The sequence below is a fragment of the Pelodiscus sinensis genome, chromosome 15 (assembly GCF_049634645.1).
Source record: "Pelodiscus sinensis isolate JC-2024 chromosome 15, ASM4963464v1, whole genome shotgun sequence".
Classification (NCBI taxonomy): Eukaryota; Metazoa; Chordata; order Testudines; family Trionychidae; genus Pelodiscus; species Pelodiscus sinensis.
This window is the reverse complement of record NC_134725.1, coordinates 39,930,493-39,949,218: the sequence shown is the minus strand read 5'-3', so window position 1 is coordinate 39,949,218 and position 18,726 is coordinate 39,930,493.

Below are 18,726 nucleotides of genomic sequence, written 5' to 3'. Positions count from 1 at the left end.
GCCGCTCAGCTGGGATGCCATGGGGGAACCTAAATGGACGCTTGCTCCCCCGCAGTGGCCCGGCAGAGCGGCGCAGAAGTCAGGTGAGCACCACGGCGGGAGGCGAATGGGGGCGGGGCAGTGACCATTTGGGCCATTTTGGCTCCGCAGTCCCCCGAGTGAGAGGCAGAAGGGAGAGGAGAAGAGAAAGAGACAGAGAGAGAGGCAGAAGGCGGAGGAGGGCTGAGAGAGAGGAGGAGGCAGTAGGAGGAGGAGAGAGAGAGAGAGAGAGATGGAGCGAGAGACGGAGGCTCAGGAGAGAAGACCGACATGGAGAAGAGACCTGAAAATCCCGTCTTATGACGGGCTAATTGGCTACTTAATAAATAATGTCCGAAAATGAAGAAAGTGTCTTCGGGTGGGGAATATGTAGAAAAAGCAGAAAAAAAACCCCCTGTTCCCAAATAAAAATCCTAAGTCCAGTTTCCAAGAGGGGTAAAATGAAGCTGTCACGCTAATTAGTGTTACCTCAGGAACAAGTCCACTGGTTTCTCAGAATGAGCAGAAGGAAGCACAGAAAATGTGCCCAAATACATCAAAAGCAGCTGAATCACTTTAAAGGCAATATCTCTTGTATTAAGTGCTGCTTACATACTGGAGTGGGAGACTCTGTTAAAGGAAATAATTATGGCTATCCACAGGTAGGGTACTAAATGAATTAATTTAATTGCACATAGCACATTTACTGTGTTCACAAAGCAATTGAATTATACAGGGGACATTTTTTTTATTAGAGGTGTGCAGAAGATGGCAATTCTATTTTGCAAACGATTTAGAGATTTTTGAAATTTGGCCTAATTTTGATTTGGAATGAAACTGAAATGTTTGAAATTTTTCCATGCAGGAAAATTCAGAATTTTGGGTTTGGATCATTGAAATGTTTTGTTTCAGTTTATTTTTTATATTACACATAATTGTACAATGCATAAGAAAACAAATTTCAAAATCAAGAGTTGCTTTAAAAAGAAAAATTGTGAAACATTTCATTTTGCAAATGTCAAATAGGACATTTTTTCCTCTCTGCAAAGCAAAATTTTGCAAAAATCAACACATTTTCACAATGCATTTAAATTTGAACATAACTGGTTTCATTTGCAGTTCTTTCCACCAATCAAGGTTTTAGTCCTTATGATGCTAAGAATGTTAAATTCATTTCTGTGACCCACGAAAGCTCATCTGCACAGCACCAAGTCAGTTGTCTGGTCTGGAAATGAGTCCTTGTGGTGGGGATCTGTGTTAGGTACACAGCTGAGCAAATTCCCTGAGGTTAAAGAAAGAAGGTCTGCAGAGATTAATGCAGATCTTATTTTAGAGGGCTAATGTGCTGCCTGGAACATTCATTTCTACATTAGATTGTGCTGAAGAATAAATAAACAAAGCCCCTTACCAGGGGCCTAGAGGAAGAAATGTCAGATTACGTAAATCTGTCACATGCCAAGCAAATGGGGGATTGCTGTGCTGCAGAATGGGGAGTCCAGGCAAATAGCACCTCTGTGATTCTCCGCGTTATTTCCAATCATTTCTCTTCTCTATTATAAATCATGCAGTTTGAATAGAAGCTTACACAGGTAGCGGCCTGAGAGGTTTCACTGATTAACCTTAACATATGCTATAAATCTTGTTCTTTTATTTGCTCATGTGGCACTGAAAAACATTTTGCTTTACCATTCAAATGTCATACACTAAGCAGCATTGGGTGTGGTCAATACGTGGATGGGAGACCTTCTGGAAACCCAGGAATGGCACTGATAATTCCTAAGGTGGTCATAGTGAGATTATATCTCAATAAGATGGTAAGAGGCTTCTCTGCTGAAGGTACCTGCTCCTGAAAGAGATGTAAAATAAATGCTATCGTGGGGCATTAAAGATCTCATTTACCCTTACCTATTGAGGCAGGGATATGCCAGCTTGGTAGCTATGTAATTTCATTCTGTTTACCTGTATTTGATAGTAGAGATTCAGAATGAAGCATTTTTATTCATTTTCCCATTGTAAAAAAAACCCACAATAAAGTAGCACTGTAGTGTTGTCCATCAGATGGCTAAGGCAGAATAGTTTTTGAAATGCAACTGTCTCTGGGATGCAACACAACAGTGGGTGAAGAGATATGTTCACATAACTTGATACAGACTCAGAGATCCAAGTATCTGGGAAATACAACATGCATGTGACATGCATACACATTCATTGATCATTTTTACAGTGGTGTTCAAGTGGAATTTTCTTCAGAAAGACCATATACGGAGGGTCTCAAAAGCTCAGCTAGCAGTGGATTGGGCAGAACAATATCAGAGTTCCAATTAAAATGTTCAACCAAGAGATTTTATCTTTAATTGAAACTCTCTATGTATACACCTGGCTGATATAGCACGCAATAGAAGCAATGTGGAGCCAGCAATGAGTGCTTTTGAAAATACTCCCCTGGTGCCTTCTCTGTGGAGGAGCCCCACTAGTTCATTTTATTGGTGGAGAATTATATCCTGAATTTCTGACTTGTGTAAATTAACCAGAACCTGAAAAGCAATTCACAAAGGAAGGACAGTGCCTCACCCAAAGTGCTCTGCTCACGGATTCTGACAGCTGTACATTAGTGTCTACAGTTTTGATGCTCTGTAATGTACTAATTCCTAGCCTGGAATGTATTTTGCAGAGAAACCTTTTAGTAAACCATACCTCCCTTCAGGTTGAGGTGTGCTGTGAAAGCTTTGCTAAAATGTGGAATGAGACACAGTCATTTTTGTTTGCCAATTACACAGTGTGCAGTTTAGGGCTGTGCAGATTTGCCAGGGGCCTCTGTATTATAAAACTAAGGATGAGCCTTTTGGGAGCTCCCCTGCCAGTGGTATATAGACCTGCCGATATAAAACAGCAAGGTTGGTGTTAGTAAAAGGAGAAGAGAATGCTTGCAAGAAAACTCAACAAATATTCCAGCATTTACCACTCGCCTGCATCGTCTCATCATCTTTCTGGTTCTGATGCTGTAAGACCCTGGTTAGTGACATCACTTAAGAGTTGTCATATGATGGGATGTCACAACATGTCAGCCTCTGACAGGCTGGATGCCTGCTATTAACTCCAAGGGTGGTAGCAAATACAAAATAGCTGTGGTGGTGGAGCTGGAAGAGCTGAGAACAGAGGGACGGGCCTGCCTGGTGCCTTAGGGGCAGTGCTACCACATTGCTGGAACTTTCACACATTCAGTTTTTGTCAATTCTTTTTAAAAGGTGTTGGCTGGGAATTTGCAAAACCATCGAAGTTCTGTGGGTGTACGAGCCTCAAAGGTTGTCAATGTGTCTTGTGCTCCTACAGCACTTGGGTGTGTTTACAAATCCCACCCACTGTAACTGAGGCCCCATTATGACTCGTTGGGAGCCTCATGGGAAAGCGGATATGCCAACTGTGACATCCATGTGAGGAGTTGCTAACACTTTGCAGGCCTGGAGATAGAACAACGTGATGCCAGTTGTATTTCCTGGGATCCTGTTTTTCCTCACACCTTTTAGCTGGCATTCCCACCTACGCTTCCGTGAAATTGTGTCACGTGTTAAGTGTGTGTGTGTGTTTGTGTGTGTGTGTGTGTGTGTGTGTGTGTGAGAGAGAGAGAGAGAGAGAGCGAGAGAGAGAGCTGTCACCAAACTCTCTGTTTAAAGTTGCAAAACAGTTTCATTGTTTACTCCTCTCATATTCATCACATTCTGAAAACTTCTCTTTTCAGGGTTCTCTTTCCTTGCTTCATCTCAGCCAAAAGGGCTTAGTTTTTGGAGAATCTGAAGAAGACAAGTATGTTTAGCCATTTTTTAATTAGGTTAGATATAAAAAGACTAAACCACTTTTCCTCAAGTAGAAACTGATTGCCATGCAGATGTCCCAAACAGCCGCTTTCACAATCCCTCACATGCACAGACTTGATGGGGTCCCATGTGTAGCCATGCATGAAAGAGAACAGCTCAGACCACGGGAACTGCCAGCAATTCAAAAATCACTTCTGAGCTTGCTTGCGGCTCCTTACAATAGGAGACCTTAATGCAGCTTTACTCTCCACCCTCTGGCTTGTTCATGGGGTGCTGCTGTTAGGACACATCAAAACCACACAAAACCTAGGAGCCCAGTGAGTGATCCCAAGTGTTTGGGCTGGGTCATTGGAATAACTCTTCCCTTCCATGTGCAGGTGCTTCAGACATAAAGCTAAAACCAGGCTCACTTGATCAGTGTTGTGGTTAAACTGGTTGGGCTTTTAGCACACGTTATGGCCCATTAAATCTTGGGTTCAAATTATGCACAGCATTGGAACTTTGCACAACAGGCAGGCACAGTATGGAGCAGCTGAGTTTGTGTGTGTGTTTGTTTTGGAACATCCCAGCCACAAGGCGTCTGTTTACTCCCTAGCTGTGTTCCTTCTTGAAGCTAAGGTGGCAGAAAGAGATGAATGCTCTGTCTGTTATTGTTGCCTCTTCTCACTTCCCCCCACTCCCCCATGATCTCCTCACTAGTCTGAGTGCTTCTTATTTTCCTTCTTTCTGAAAGAAGCCATAAAATCCCCCAGACCGTGTGTGGTATGGTGTGCACTTACAAATTACCATTGAAAAATGAATTGCCTTGACAAAATCTAATGTTTTGTGACACAGCACAAATATGCATTTCATTCCTGAGGAGAAGGGAAAGGAGCTCATTGGAAATATTAAATTAAGCAGTGTAACAGCTGAGAATAATTTGGTTTTCTGCTCTGTTGCTTGTGATTTGGTATGGAGGTTGAGGTGGCAAGCCAGTTCCTGTTTAGAGTACAAAGCACACACAGATGCCTTGGGTTTTATTCTCTGCTTTGGAGGGATTCCGTTTCTCTGGTATTAATGGCTGGGAGCCGTTCAAACGAAGGTTTTGGGTCATGTCCCAGAGATGGGGAGCTGAGATGGAGGATCTGTGGTCAGGGTTTGGAAATGTTTACAGTCAAGCTGAAATGGGTCAAAGGAGAAAGGAAAAGGTTTTGGGAAATCTTACTAACAGCTCAGAATCATTGCTGCAGCCAACACATGCCTTAATTCTCAGAAATCATCCTGCCCTCAGCTACCTGCAGTGATCCTTACAGTCAGTCCTTCTCAGAAAGAAGGGTTGGGGCTGGGGAACAAGCTTCTTACTGAGCAATGCAGCCATACATTTTCCAGGGACATCACTTCTCTTCTTCATATGATTGCTTGTTTCCCCAGCATATGTGCTATGCTAAGCCAGTTCTGCTTGCTCCTTGCTTTTCCAACACCTTCTACCTTACCTAGCCCTTAGCCACTTCCTCTCACTTGTGCCTTTTGTCCACAGTGCTCTCTTTGCCTGGACTACCCTCTGCAGTCATGGGAACCAGGGTTTTTATGCTTTTCTTTTAAGTCCTTCCAAGATCTCACCCTTCTGGGCTTGCATTCCACCACTCAGCATCCTCCCTCACTCCAGACCTACAGATCCTCTCTATGTAACTGGAACTCACTTGATGCATGCTAAACCTAATCCTTTGGGGTTATATGGCAAAATGTTGTGTCCCTTCTCTCTCCTATTGCCTCACTTAGGCCCTGATCCTGAATCTGGTCTGCTTGAGTAGACCCAGGCACCCTGACAGAATCCCACTTATGAAAGCATAAAGGTCTGCCGGAGAGAACCCTAATATTTGTTAAACTGTGTGGGGCAAGGACCCTATTACCCTACCTGTCGACTACCTACTCCGTGCTGCGTGTAGCCGCGAGCACGGAGTCCGAACTACCGGGGATTTAAAAATGGCGGCGCCCAGCAAGATGCAAATGAAGCCCGGGATATTTAAATCCCGGGCTTCATTTGCAACTTCGGTTGACTACATTAACCACCCTAGTTCGAACTAGGGTGGTAGTGTAGACATACCCTATGGGATTAAACTCAGGTATCTAGCAGAGGTGTTGGCCAGAGGGCCAGGAGAACCAATCGAGATAGAGGGATGACATTTGAAATGGATTCCTTGCCTGTTTTCTTTGTGCGGGAGAGAAAAAACAGAAGTTGAGAGAGACAGAATGATTTAAACCCAGGCAGGAGTACCATGTCTCCAAGGAGTTTGGGGTATGGGAGTGAACTGAACAAAGAGAAAATTGGAAGGAAGTAAGGGGAAAAGAGAATCTAGTCACATTCAGAGCAATTTTCCTTTATTTTGTGGTTTGGTTGGAACTGTTCTCTGTGAATCTATGCCTTCCCTTCCCATTTACCATCTAGCACTGTGCCCAGAGACTTTTCCCTGTGTTTTAATTTGTTTTCCTTAGTTGCTCTGTAATATCAAGCAACCATGTATGCTTCATCAAGTATATCTGTTGTTTTGTAATAAAAATCACTTTTTTAGATTCTTGTGTCCTAGAAGGTCTGTCTGTGTATATCTGCATGCCTCACACTGAGGGGTCAGCTACCAGAGAGTGCAGTTTATTTTTCTATTTTCTTTTTTCAAGCTCTTTTGGGTCAAAAGAACTTTGGGTAACCCTAGAAGTGGGTTCAAGTGTTCACCCTAGATTTTTTATGGATAAAAATCACTTGATTATGGCAGCGATTCTCCTAAATCTTGGTATTGTGATTCTGGGGAGAAGTTTTTGTAACCATTGTCTGTAGAGACAAAGGGTTTTTTTTCTTTTTGAGCTGTGTGGGTCCTTACCTTCTGCACTCGGAGTTTCAGAGTAGAGAACAGCCCTGACAGACACTATTACACATTCAATCTGCTACCAGACAGCTACCAGAATCACAGAATGATAGAACGCTAGAACTAGAAGGACCTTGAGAGGTCATTAAGTACGTCTAGACTACAAGCCTCTTTCAAAAAAGAGCATCTAGACTGCAAGCAGATTTTTCAAAAAAGCAAGTCGCTTTTTCAAAAGAGAGTCTAGACGCCATCTTTCGAAAAAGCACAGATTGCATTCAACAGTGCCTTTTTTCGAAAGTGTACTTTCAAAAAAAGCATTATTCCTCATAAAATGAGGTTTACTGCAATCAAAAAAACTGCCACATTCTTTCTATTTACTCTCGAAGGAACACAGCTGTAGTCTAGACGCAGGTGAAGTTTTTTTTTCAAAAAAAGGCTACTTTTTTCTAAAAAACCCTGTAGTCTAGACAGACACATTGAGTCTAGTCCCCTGCCCTCATGGCAGGACCCAGTGCCATGTAAACCATCCCTGATAGATGTCTGTCTAACCTGCTCTTAAATATCTCCAGTGATAGAGATCCCACAACCTCCCTAGGCAATTTATTTCAGTGTTTAACCCCCCTGACAGTTAGGAATTTTTTCCTAATGTCCAGCCTAAACCTCCCCTGCTGCAGTTAAGCCCATTGCTTCTTGTCTATCCTCAGAGGCCAAGGAGACCAATTTTTCTCACTCCTCATGACACCCTTTTAGATATTTGAAGACCACTAGCTATCATGTCCTCTCTCATTCTTCTCCTTTCCAAACTTAAACAAGCCCAGTTCTTTCAGTCTTTCCTCATAGGTGATGTTCTCTAGACCTTTCATCATTCTTGTTGCTCTTCTCTGGACCCTCTCCAATTTCACCATCATCATTTTGTGTCAAGAAAAGCCGCTAAGTGATTCTCTCCAGATACACGTGGAGACCCCGGTTGGGGTGAGGCATACTGGACTTCCTGTATGAATGGGTCTCAGAGTTAATACCTTCTGGATATTCACAAATACTCCTTTCCTGTTGGTATTACCGTAGGCAAACTGCTCAGGTCACATCTCCAGGCTTTTCTTTGTAACCAAGAGGGGTGGAAATTCATTCTTAAAAAAATGAAAAGGGAGATTCTGAGGAGCTGTGGGCTGAGGTACAGGTATATGTCTTGATCCAGCCCTATTGCTTAAGGATTCTGATCCTGGCCTACCTGCAAAGGCCCACTCCATCAGCACATTCATGAGCACCTTGCTGCACTCAACAACCCGAGTAATGGGTTTGAAACCCTTGTTAAGTTCTCACAAAAGTATAATCTGTAACTCTAACAGCAGAGAGGTTTGCTTATGTAATGCCAGAATGAAATCATCAAAACAATATGCTGCAGAATATTTAATTTAGTACAAAATGTCAGAAATTTTGACTTTTCAGCCTGATTCAGGATGAAATCAAATTTCAAAATCTCATGACATCCCAAGGCATGAAAATCCTGTTTTGTACCAACTCTATTTTATTCCCCAAAATATCCTTCTAAACAGATGTTTGATTCTGTAAACACCAGGAATGTTTTCAATGAAAGGAAGCTTGCAAATGCACTCCCTGTTTGTAAATCAAAGGTATATAATTTATATAACCTATCCTTCTTGATTTTATGCCATGTCTGACTTGCCCATAAGCGAATATTCTGCATAGCCTTGTAGGGACAGTTGGATTTGGGGGGGAGATAAAAGCATTGTAATAGATGGGGAGAGAGGCAGTAAAATTATAAAATATCACTCTAGTAAATCTCTGATTTATAGCTTGCAATTTATGAGGGTTTAATCATCCTGATAAGGCATTGGCATATTTATGTTGAAAAATACTTCTAAGTCTTGCTAGCACAGTTTCTCTGGTACCAAATGATAAAGTCAGCTGAGGGGCTGGGGTGAGGAAGGAATATGTCTTTTTGATACAGAGTAAAAGACCAGTGGTACCTCTTGGGGTGGGAGCCATGAGACACCAAGATGTCTGGCAGTGCCACCAGTGAAGGTTTGGAAAGTGAAGGCTGACCTATGGCCTCATCCTTGCTGCAGTTCCAAATGCTCGCCTATTGTGTTTTGAACCATGGTTTGTCTTCTGAACTGAGCCTTGTTCCACTAAGACAGTCATTCCTTTCTCTCCTGCTGCGCTATTCCTGAGCATTTTGAAGCTCTGAAGAGCAGAGGAGAGAATGGTCTTAGGCTACTCCCATCACCAGGGAGTTGTAGTTTAATGATGAAGAACCTGGTTTCTCGATGGATCCACAAGTCCATTTTGCTTAGCTATCCAAAGTGTGTGACTTACTATCACCACTGGCAGAAGGAGATCCAGAACCTCTAGGAAGGTCTCCAAACCTTAGACTTAGGAATGTACAACTGGTGTCCATTTGTTCTGTGTGGGAAGGCATGCAGGTGGATGTATAGCTGTGTGAATAGGCCAGCCATTGAGCTTGGAATAAATATCTAGATAGATGAGCTGATTTTTGATAATTAACCATCATGTCCAAATTTACTATGATAGTACATGGAGGGTGAGGGGAGCAGGACACTGCGGGTCCCTGAACTGAAGTCCCCTTTTACCACTACTGCTGCCATGTCTATCCATACGAGGAGATCCTGCTGAGCCAGGCAACAGGCTATTGTATGAAGGACTCATTCCCATCCAGGCCTCAAAGTCAGCTGAGGGAGGTGCCGCCTGCCAGAAGCAAGTTGCAGTCAGCTCAGTCTAGGTCAACACCTTGGAGTAAGGAGATGTCAGAGGAAGCAAACAAGGCAGTTCTGCTGACCAGAAGCCAGGCAGGACACACGAGAGCCCCAGGAGTGACTGGCATGACTTACATTTCCCGTACCGGTTGGTATTTTTGAGCTGGCTGCTTGTACTTCTGCACAGAGGAAGACACATGCAGCTGGGGACCAGAGTCCCCGTAATTAAGCCCCCCTGGAGGGGCAATTGGTGGCCTCAAGTGGCTTTTCCTCACCATTCTGCCCTGGCCTGGCCGTAGGACACAAGCTAATGGGGGAGTTTTCCTTTCTCTGACAGAGAAAGAGAGAAAACAACCAGTGTTCGTGCTAAGATTTTCCATCCATAAGCAGAGTGAGTTCTGGCTTGTGCACCAACAATGAGATCATGTGCACTTGTTCACGTGTGCCACTGTGACACCCACCAGTGGTGCTGCTCCCTAAGTGACTCTCCCAGTGCAGAGACCCTGAGCCCTGCTCCCAGGTAGCGCCCCTCCCTCACCTCATGTGGAGGTGAGATGTGCCCCCTGCCAAGAGGGCTGCTCCCAGGGCAGCCTCTGTGTAAGGCAGGGGCTGCCCCAGGTTGCTCCTCATAGGGCTGGCTGTGAGTATCCACCTGGGGCAGAGGGAAGCTGCTGCCAGAGCTCAGGGTTTGCAGGGAGTGAGGTGCTGGGGGTGGGGTAGGGCCATGTGGAGAGTGGGGGGGGGGGGAGCGGAGGGAGAGGAAGAGGGCTGGAGGAACAAGGGGCTCTGATGGGCAAAAGAGAGGTGGGGGGGGCGAAGAGATGCAGGGGGTCCCCGTCCCAGGAGCAGCCACATCACAGCCTGGTTCACAGCCAGTGAACTGTTGGGCAGCCACTATGGGGCCCTAGCTATAGCTCCAGCTCTGAGGAAGGTCTGGAACTGGCCCCTGGAGCAGCCCTGGCCACCAGAGCAGCCCCCTGCCATGTGGCTTGGGCCACCAGAGCTGCCCACCTGCCACACGGCCCCGGCCACTGGAAAATCCAGGCAGCCACCACATGGCCCTGGGCATAGCTTCAACCCTAAAGGGCTAGCTAGAGCTATGGCCAGGTGTTTCTGGGGTGCAGTCCCCCACTCTGCCAGCTGGGCCCCCCACTCTCCTACCAATCCCATCACTAGCAGCTTACCTTCCAGGAAGGTGAGTGCTGCTGCCAATTCTGCTGAGGATTCAAATACTTTGTGCACACCCATACAGGTGCGCACCCTAGAGGGAACTTAGATACCAACCCATCTGCAGACAGAAAGGGCACTGTGCTCATGTCGGACTAGGCTGTGGTTCTGTTTCAGTCTCTGCTGCTGAAAAGCACCCTGCCTAACTCAGAGTCTTCGGAATAGCAGCTAGGAAAAAGGGAGCCTCTGCTGAGTGTGGATGAGATAGGAAAATGTAGATCATTGTTGCAACCTCTGTTGTATATTTGCAACAAATTTTGTTCCAAGTGGGCCGAGTGAGGTGTCTATTATAATCCACCGGTTATGATGATGGCATTTGTACACATGTATCATTTTTGTATTTGAAGTTAGGAGGGCTGTTTCAGAACTTGAATTTCAAATGTTTGCGTCTGGGAGACACTGACAGGAGGTTTGGCCAATGTCTCGTGAAGGGGCTATTCAAGCCGAGTAGAAGTACTTGACTGACAATGGGCACCGGGAGGTGCCAGCCCACATCCCATGGGCTCCCCTGTGAACGTTCAGGACAGCACGAGTGCAATAGTTTCTACTTGTGAAGACTGACTCCTGCATGCAATGGTGACTTGCTCATGTGACTCCAAACACCGTCTTCTTGATGTACATTGCCACAGCGGGACAATGGGATTCTTTCCACAGGGCAGAAGATACCCCCTCCATTTTGTCTTCAGTCCTACTTCTTACCTCTGGAGGATCTTTGCTACAAACTGAAACTCTAAACAAAGGACTGAACAACCCATCTGACTTGACAAAATCCAGCACTCCTACAAGTCTGACCCAAGGACTTTGCAATGTATAGAATCCTAGGGCTGGAAGAGACCTCAGGAGTCATTGAGTCCAGCCCCCTGCCTAAAGCAGGACCAACCCCAACTAAATCAATCCAGCCAAGGTTCGGTCAAGCCGAGACTTCAAAACCTCTAGGGATGGAGATTCCAGCCCCTCCCCAGGGAACCCATTCCAGTGCTTCACCACCTGCCTAGTGAAATAGTTTTTCCTAATATCCCACCTAGACCTCTCCCACTGTAACTTGAGACCATTGCTCCTTGTTCTGCCGTCTGTCACTACTAAGAACAGCCTTTCTCCATCCTCTTTGGAACCTCCCTTCAGGAAGTTGAAGGCTGCTATCAAACCCTCCCCCCGCTCCTCCCTTCTCTTCAGCAGGCTAAATAAGCCCAAAATTCTCAGCCTCTCCTCATAGGTCATTTGCTCCAGCCCCCTCATCATTTTGGTGAATCATTTTGGTATATGTATTTGATTCCTTTAACAATTTTAACTTTCACCCTTTCGTTTATTCTTTTATGAATAAACCTTTAGATTGTAAAGCTTAAAGGATTAGCAGTGTATAATTTTTGGGTAAGAGCTGTTATACATTAACCTGGGATGTGGCTTGTCCTCTGGTATTGGAATAATCTTTTATTTTATTAGATTGGTTTTTATAACCTCTAATCTGTACAAGTAGTGTTACTGGTGGTGATTTAAGGGAACTGGAGTGTCTGAGAGAGATGATTGTATGATTCCTTGCTAACCAATTTGGTGAACAGAAGTGCTCTCTATGGGTATGTCTACACTACAAAGTTAATTCGAACTAACGGACGTTAGTTCGAATTAACTTTGATAGGCGCTACACTAGCGCTCCGCTAGTTCGAACTTAATTCGAACTAGCGGAGCACTTAGTTCGAACTAGGTAAACCTCATTCTATGAAGACTAAGCCTATTTCGAATTTACTAGTTCGAATTAAGGGGTGTGTAGCCCCTTATTTCGAACTTGTGGGAGGCTAGCCCTCCCCAGCTTTCCCTGGTGGCCACTCTGGCCAACACCAGGGAAACTCTATTGCCCCCCCCCCGGCCCCGGATCCCTTAAAGGGGCACGGGCTGGCTACGGTGCCCGTGCCAGGTGCAAGCCTGCCAGCACCCAGCCAGCAGACCCTGAACCTGGCACGGCTCGAGCCAGCCACCCGATGCCCCCCAGCCCTCCCCCTCTTCCCGGGACCAAGCTGGTGGCTCCTGGGAGCTTGTCCGGGACCGCAAGAGGCGGGCACCCGCCTGGTCTAGTGCGGACATCATGGACCTCGTCCACGACCTCCGCACTAGGCACAGGAAAGTGGCCGTCTAGGGCAGGAGAGCTGCCAGCCTGGCCACCCAGGAGCAGGTGTGCATGAAAATCAAGGTGGTCCACTGAGACCCCCGACACTGAGCCCTGAGCTTACAATGGCCGTACTGGGTCAGACCAAAGGTCCATCTAGCCCAGTAGCCTGTCTGCCGACAGTGGCCAACCCTAGGGACCCTGGAGGGGATGGACCAAAGACAGTGACCAAGCCATTTGTCTCATGCCATCCCTCTCCAGCCTTCCACAAACTTTGGGCAGGGACACCACTCCTAACCCCTGGCTAATACCACTCCATGGACCCAACCTCCATGACTTTATCTCACTTCTCTTTAAACTCTGTTCTAGTTCTAGCCTTCACAGCCTCCTACAGCAAGGAGTTCCACAGGTTGACTCTTTGCTTTGTGAAGAAGAACTTTCTGTTACTAGTTTGAAGCCTGCTACCCATTCCTTTCCTTTGGTGTCCTCTAGTCCTTCTATTATGGGAACTAATGAAGAACTTTTCTTGATGCACCCTCTCCACCCCACTCATGCTTTTAGAGACCTCTATCCTATCCCCCCTCAGTCTCCTCTTTTCTAAACTGAAAAGTCCCAGTCTCTTTAGCCTCTCTTCATATGGGACCTCTTCCAAACCTCTGATCATTTTATTTGCCCTCCCCTCTCCCAACCTCTCTCTTCCCCTCTCCCACCTCCTTTTCCCAGTCTCCCCGTTTTGTTCAATAAAGAGAGATTCTATTTTTGACCACACATTTTCTTTATTTTGTACATCAGGAAGGGGGGCTAGGGAAGGGTAAGTGGAAGGAGGTGAGAGAGGAATGGGGTACGAGCCCCCGATGGGGAGGACTGGGCTGGCTCTGCGGGCTTCTGGGGGTGGAAGCTCTCCTGCAGCCCCCCAATTGTCCCCTCTCCCCAGATTGCAGCCTGCGGCAAGTGTAGCCGGTCTGATGGCCGAGTGCTGTGATGTGCCCAGTGTGGGCACTCCGGGTACTCCAAGCCAGGACTGCTTTGCAAGCGGGGAACCCCTGAGAACTGTCTGTCCGGGGTGGGGGTCGGGACCCTTTAAGCACAGCCCTCGGCTAGCCTGAGGCAGCAGCTCCACGCTCTAAGTCCTCCTCTGATGCCCTGCCGGCACTGCTTCCAGCCATCTTTAACCCCGGTTCAGGGTCCACTTAACGTGGACATGCTAGTTCGAATTAGCAAAACGCTAATTCGAACTAGTTTTTTAGTCTGGATCCGTTAGTTCGAATTAGCTTAGTTCGAATTAGTGCTGTAGTGTAGACATACCCTATGACTGATTTGGTGCCTTACAGAGGAGGACGCCCAGTCTTGGGCTATAAGTAGCCCTATCTCTAAGCAGTTTGCCTGGATTTGATATTCTGAATAGTGTCCCCCCAGAGCAACCCATTGGGAAACTGACACACAGTAGCTATCCTTGGCAGCTCATATGCAGGAGGCAAATCCAGGTAGTCCAGTGATCACATGGGAAACTCCACTAGTGGGTCAATTCACCCTCATGTCTGGCTGCTAGCATCAGTTGCCACAGTTTTCCAGACTTGGAAGCCATTGCCACAGAGGGAAGCATTCACAACCCATCCAAAACGTGAGTTAGGAGTTCTGTGGCTGTGAGACTGGGACCTGCTTGACCATGAGGCTGATCTGTGTCAGTTATCTCTACTTCTCCCAGCAAAAGCCAAATGTATCCCATCTTTAAATGCCAAACAAAGTTTGCAGCAGGGATGTGGGTGGACAAATGACAGACTTGTCAAAGCCATGGATTGTCTCCAGAGGGAGAATAATGTTTGATGGGGGAGAATATACATTCGAAACTCTGCTTGATTCTCATTTTGAAGCAGCCTGGAAAGCTGCATTGGACTCCTTGCAGAGATGTACATCGCCTTGGGATGTTTGTATAAAGAGAAGCAGTGGAAACATATCGTCATCCACCTCCTCCCTCCCATGTCCTGGCAATCCCAACAAATATCCTCAGAGCTACACTGAATAGAGTCTAAGAAAACAGTCATTGCCACTAGTCAGAGTAAAAATGCGGCATGGTTCTTCTTCAAGTGATGTCCCTGTGGGTGCTCCCCTGTAGGTGTTGGGCTTGTCCCAGTGCCACAGATTGGAGATTTGTCAGCAGTGGTTTACCGGACCGCACATGTGTGTTAGGCGCCTCGTGCCATTCATACGGTTTCTTAAAGCGTGCAGTCCAGCTCCCACCAGTTCCTCCTAACTGTTCTTTGATCACAGACAGAGTGAGCTGCTTCTCCTCAGATCCCATCACACATTAGAATAGTTGCTAGTTAGCTGTTTAGATAGTTTTTGTTGTATTAATAGTTCTTAGTTAATCTTCAGTGGGAGATCAACAGTTATACAATTGTTTAAAAAAAATAAGAAAAAGGACAAGCAGATGCTGTGCGTTCAAAAAAAAAAAAAAAAAGAGAGAGAAAGAAAGGAAAAGAAGATAAGAAAACAAAGGACAACCAATCCGGGATCACCTGGTTTTAAAAAATGTGATGCCAGGCCTGTGTTGGACAGGCACTTCCATTGTATAAGATGTTTCTGTGAGGGGCACATTCCCCAGAACTGTCCTCACAGCTCCAAATTAATGGCACAAGCATGTAGAGACAGGGAGATGAGGCTTAGAATGTTTCTTTTTGACAAAACCCTCCAGCCCTCTCATAGACTCATAGACTTTAAGGTCAGAAGGGACCATTATGATCATCTAGTCTGACCCCCTGCACAGTGCAGGCCACAGAATCTCACCCACCCCTCCCAGAATAATCCTCTCACCTATGTCTCAGATATTGAAGCCTTCAAATACTTTGAAGACCCCAAGATGCAGAGAATCCTCTAGCTGTGATCTATCTCTCAAACGGAGCCTTTGGCTAGAGTGGATAAGCACCAGGCGGTTTTGTCAGGCTCCCGTGCTTCTGCAAAGAAAAGGCCCTCTCCAACAAGTTCCTTACCACTGACCCGTGTCAGCGTTGGGGACTAATTGGGCACTTCAGGCTCGGCTCCTATGCGCCATCCTGATAAAACAAAGCCGAGCCACAGTATATTGGCACTGGAGCAAAGCCTGGCGTGAAACTTGCCCCCAGTGGCACCTACGCCATCCATGGCACTGATAACGGTGCTGACAGCGGAACATGGGCAATGGGCACATTGGCATCGGCTTTACACCTGGCACTAGCAACACAGTTGGCACCGTCAGTGCAAATGGCCCCAGTGCCGTCCTCCGCACTGCAATCTACACCAGCACTGCAGGCAGCACTGGGCAGGCCTCCCACTCCTCAGCCTACAGCCAAGCTTGTACTTAAAAAACAACTATCGGCACCGACTAAGGCCCAGCACAAGACACGCAGGGTCATTACCCCGTCACCCCGTCCAGAGTCTATCACCTTTTCTCCGGAGCTTCTTTCTCCCTCACTGGTGCCTTCGACCTCACCTGATGACCATCCATGGCACCGTACTACTACTGAAACCGTGATGCAGCAACACACAGTTCTCCATCGCCCTATCACTATTATTGGCACCGACAGATATCAGTATCTCCTAGGTCGTGGAGGCACAGATCCAGGTAACCCAAATCACTCACACTTTCAGCATATATCTGCTATCACGACGACCGCAGGAGTGTTTTTTCCTCTAGATATTCCTCACTGACCAGACATTACTACGACCACTAACATGGTCATATCTACTATGAATATGATCGCCCATCACACCGTTTCATTTCCTCTCACTACTCCAGGCATTGGTCACCTTGCTGCCACCGATCAGATCCCAGACGAAGCCCAGTCAATTCTCCTACTCCAGCTGGCACTCAACCTCCTACTCCCCCACAAAGCACACTCAAACCACCACACTCAATTTTTTGAACCTGAAGGTCAGCTCTCAGACCATGAACAACTACAAGAACTTTCTCCAATGGATCCATCTTCGTCCTCGCCCAACAAGGTTGTAATCCTAGGGGATTCATCACCAACTGATGACCTCTGACAATTTTAAGACCTTTTTAAATGAGTGGCAGACAGTCAGGAGGTCCATCTCACCAAGATACAACAGAAACAGAATCACCTCTTAAAAAAATCTACAGTCCTGTCAAAATCTAAAGTCGCCTTACCCATTGACGAGGCTATCTTAGAAGTGGTGGACAACACATGGCAGACTCCAGCCTCAGTCCCTGCAACCAACAAGAAGGCCAATAAGAAATATTTCAGGCATGCCAAGGGAATGGATTTCCTCTTCACATGTCCTCTACTTAACTCTCTTGTGCTTGATGTGGCACAGCAGAGGGCCAGGAACCTACAATATAGGACCAAAACTGGAGACAAAGACCATAAAAGATTATATCTTTTTGGTAAGAAGGTATACTCATTGGCTACCATAACACTGAGGATGGCTAACTATGCTGCCCTCTTTGCAAATCATAATTTTGATAATTATACAAAACTGGTCACACTAATTGAACACCTTCCAGATAGCAAACGCCAAATCCTAAAATCTGTAGTGCAGAAAGGGTACACTGCTTCTCACACAGCCCTTCAAATTGCGCTTGATGTTGTGGACACAGCTGCACAATCTACCACAGCATCAGTAGTGATGTGCAGGGCCTCTTGGCTTCTATCTGCAGAAGTACCCAAGGAACTACAGTCGAAGGTGAAGGACCTCTCCTTCGATAGGCAGTAGTTATTCACGGAGAAAATTGACAAGGTCCTTCATACTAGTAAGGACTTAAGAACTACATTCAAAACATCGGGCATGGACATGCCTCCATACAGATGTAAATAGTACACTCCATTTCAGAGATACAGGCCCTTCCCATACTCAGCACCCCAATATAGAGCTACCGACCAGCACCGTCCCAGACAGCACGCACAAAAATGCCCCGGAATACCAGGATGCCCAACCAGAAGAATAATCAGCAGCAAGTTTGATGCATTGGTTGAGGGACTGCAAGCCATTCTACTGACTGGTCATCAATGCAAAGAGGCCTGGTTATTCCATCACTGACTAAGACCATTCCAAAGACAGTGGGCCACCATTACCACCAATCAGTGGGTTCTCGAGCTAATAACATCAGGCTACTCGATTCCCTTCAATTCTCTCTCTTCCCCTTCCCCACCTTCCCAGTCCCTCTTCGGGGACCCTTCTCATGAGTCTTTGCTGAGACAAGAGGTCCTATGTCTCTTCACCATTGGAGCGGTAGAAAGAGTACCCGAAGAGTTCAAGAGCAAAGGCTTTCATTCTCATTATTTTCTTACCCAAGAAAAGTCAGGTGAATGGAGGCTAATCCTGTATTTCCATCGACTCAACAGACACCTTCACAAACAGAGATTCAAAATGGTGACCTTAGCATCTATTATCCCAGCTCTCAACAGTGAAGATTAGTTTGTGTCCCTCGACCTGCAGGATACCTATTTTTATGTCACAAGTCATCCAGCACACAGGTGCTTCCTAAGATTTGTAGTCGGACCTGAACACTTTCAATATCGAGTTTTACCCTTTGGCCTGTCTTCAGCACTCAGAGTGTTTTCGAAGACACTTGCGGTCATTGCGGCCCACCTCCATTGAGTTGGCATTATTATCTTCCCCTACCTTAACGACTGTTTGATCAGGGGCTCATCCTTCGAGGACACTCTCTAATCCACCATCACAACAAGGGCAATCTTTGAGTCTATTGGTCTATAATCAACTTCCAAAAATCGTTAATGTCACCACAACAATCCCTGGAGTTCATAGGAGCATGTCTAGACTCGACTACCTCCTAAGTGTACCTACCATTACACAGATTTTAGGCCATTCAAGACCTTGTACAGATCCTCTCCACAAGCCCTACTGTTCTCATACTTACCTGTCTTCCACTCATGGGACATATGGTGGCTACCACATATGTTGTAGCACATGCATGTCTTCATTTCTGGTGTCTCCAGCACTGGGTAGCTACAGTTTACGTCCCAGGCAAGCACAACGTGCAC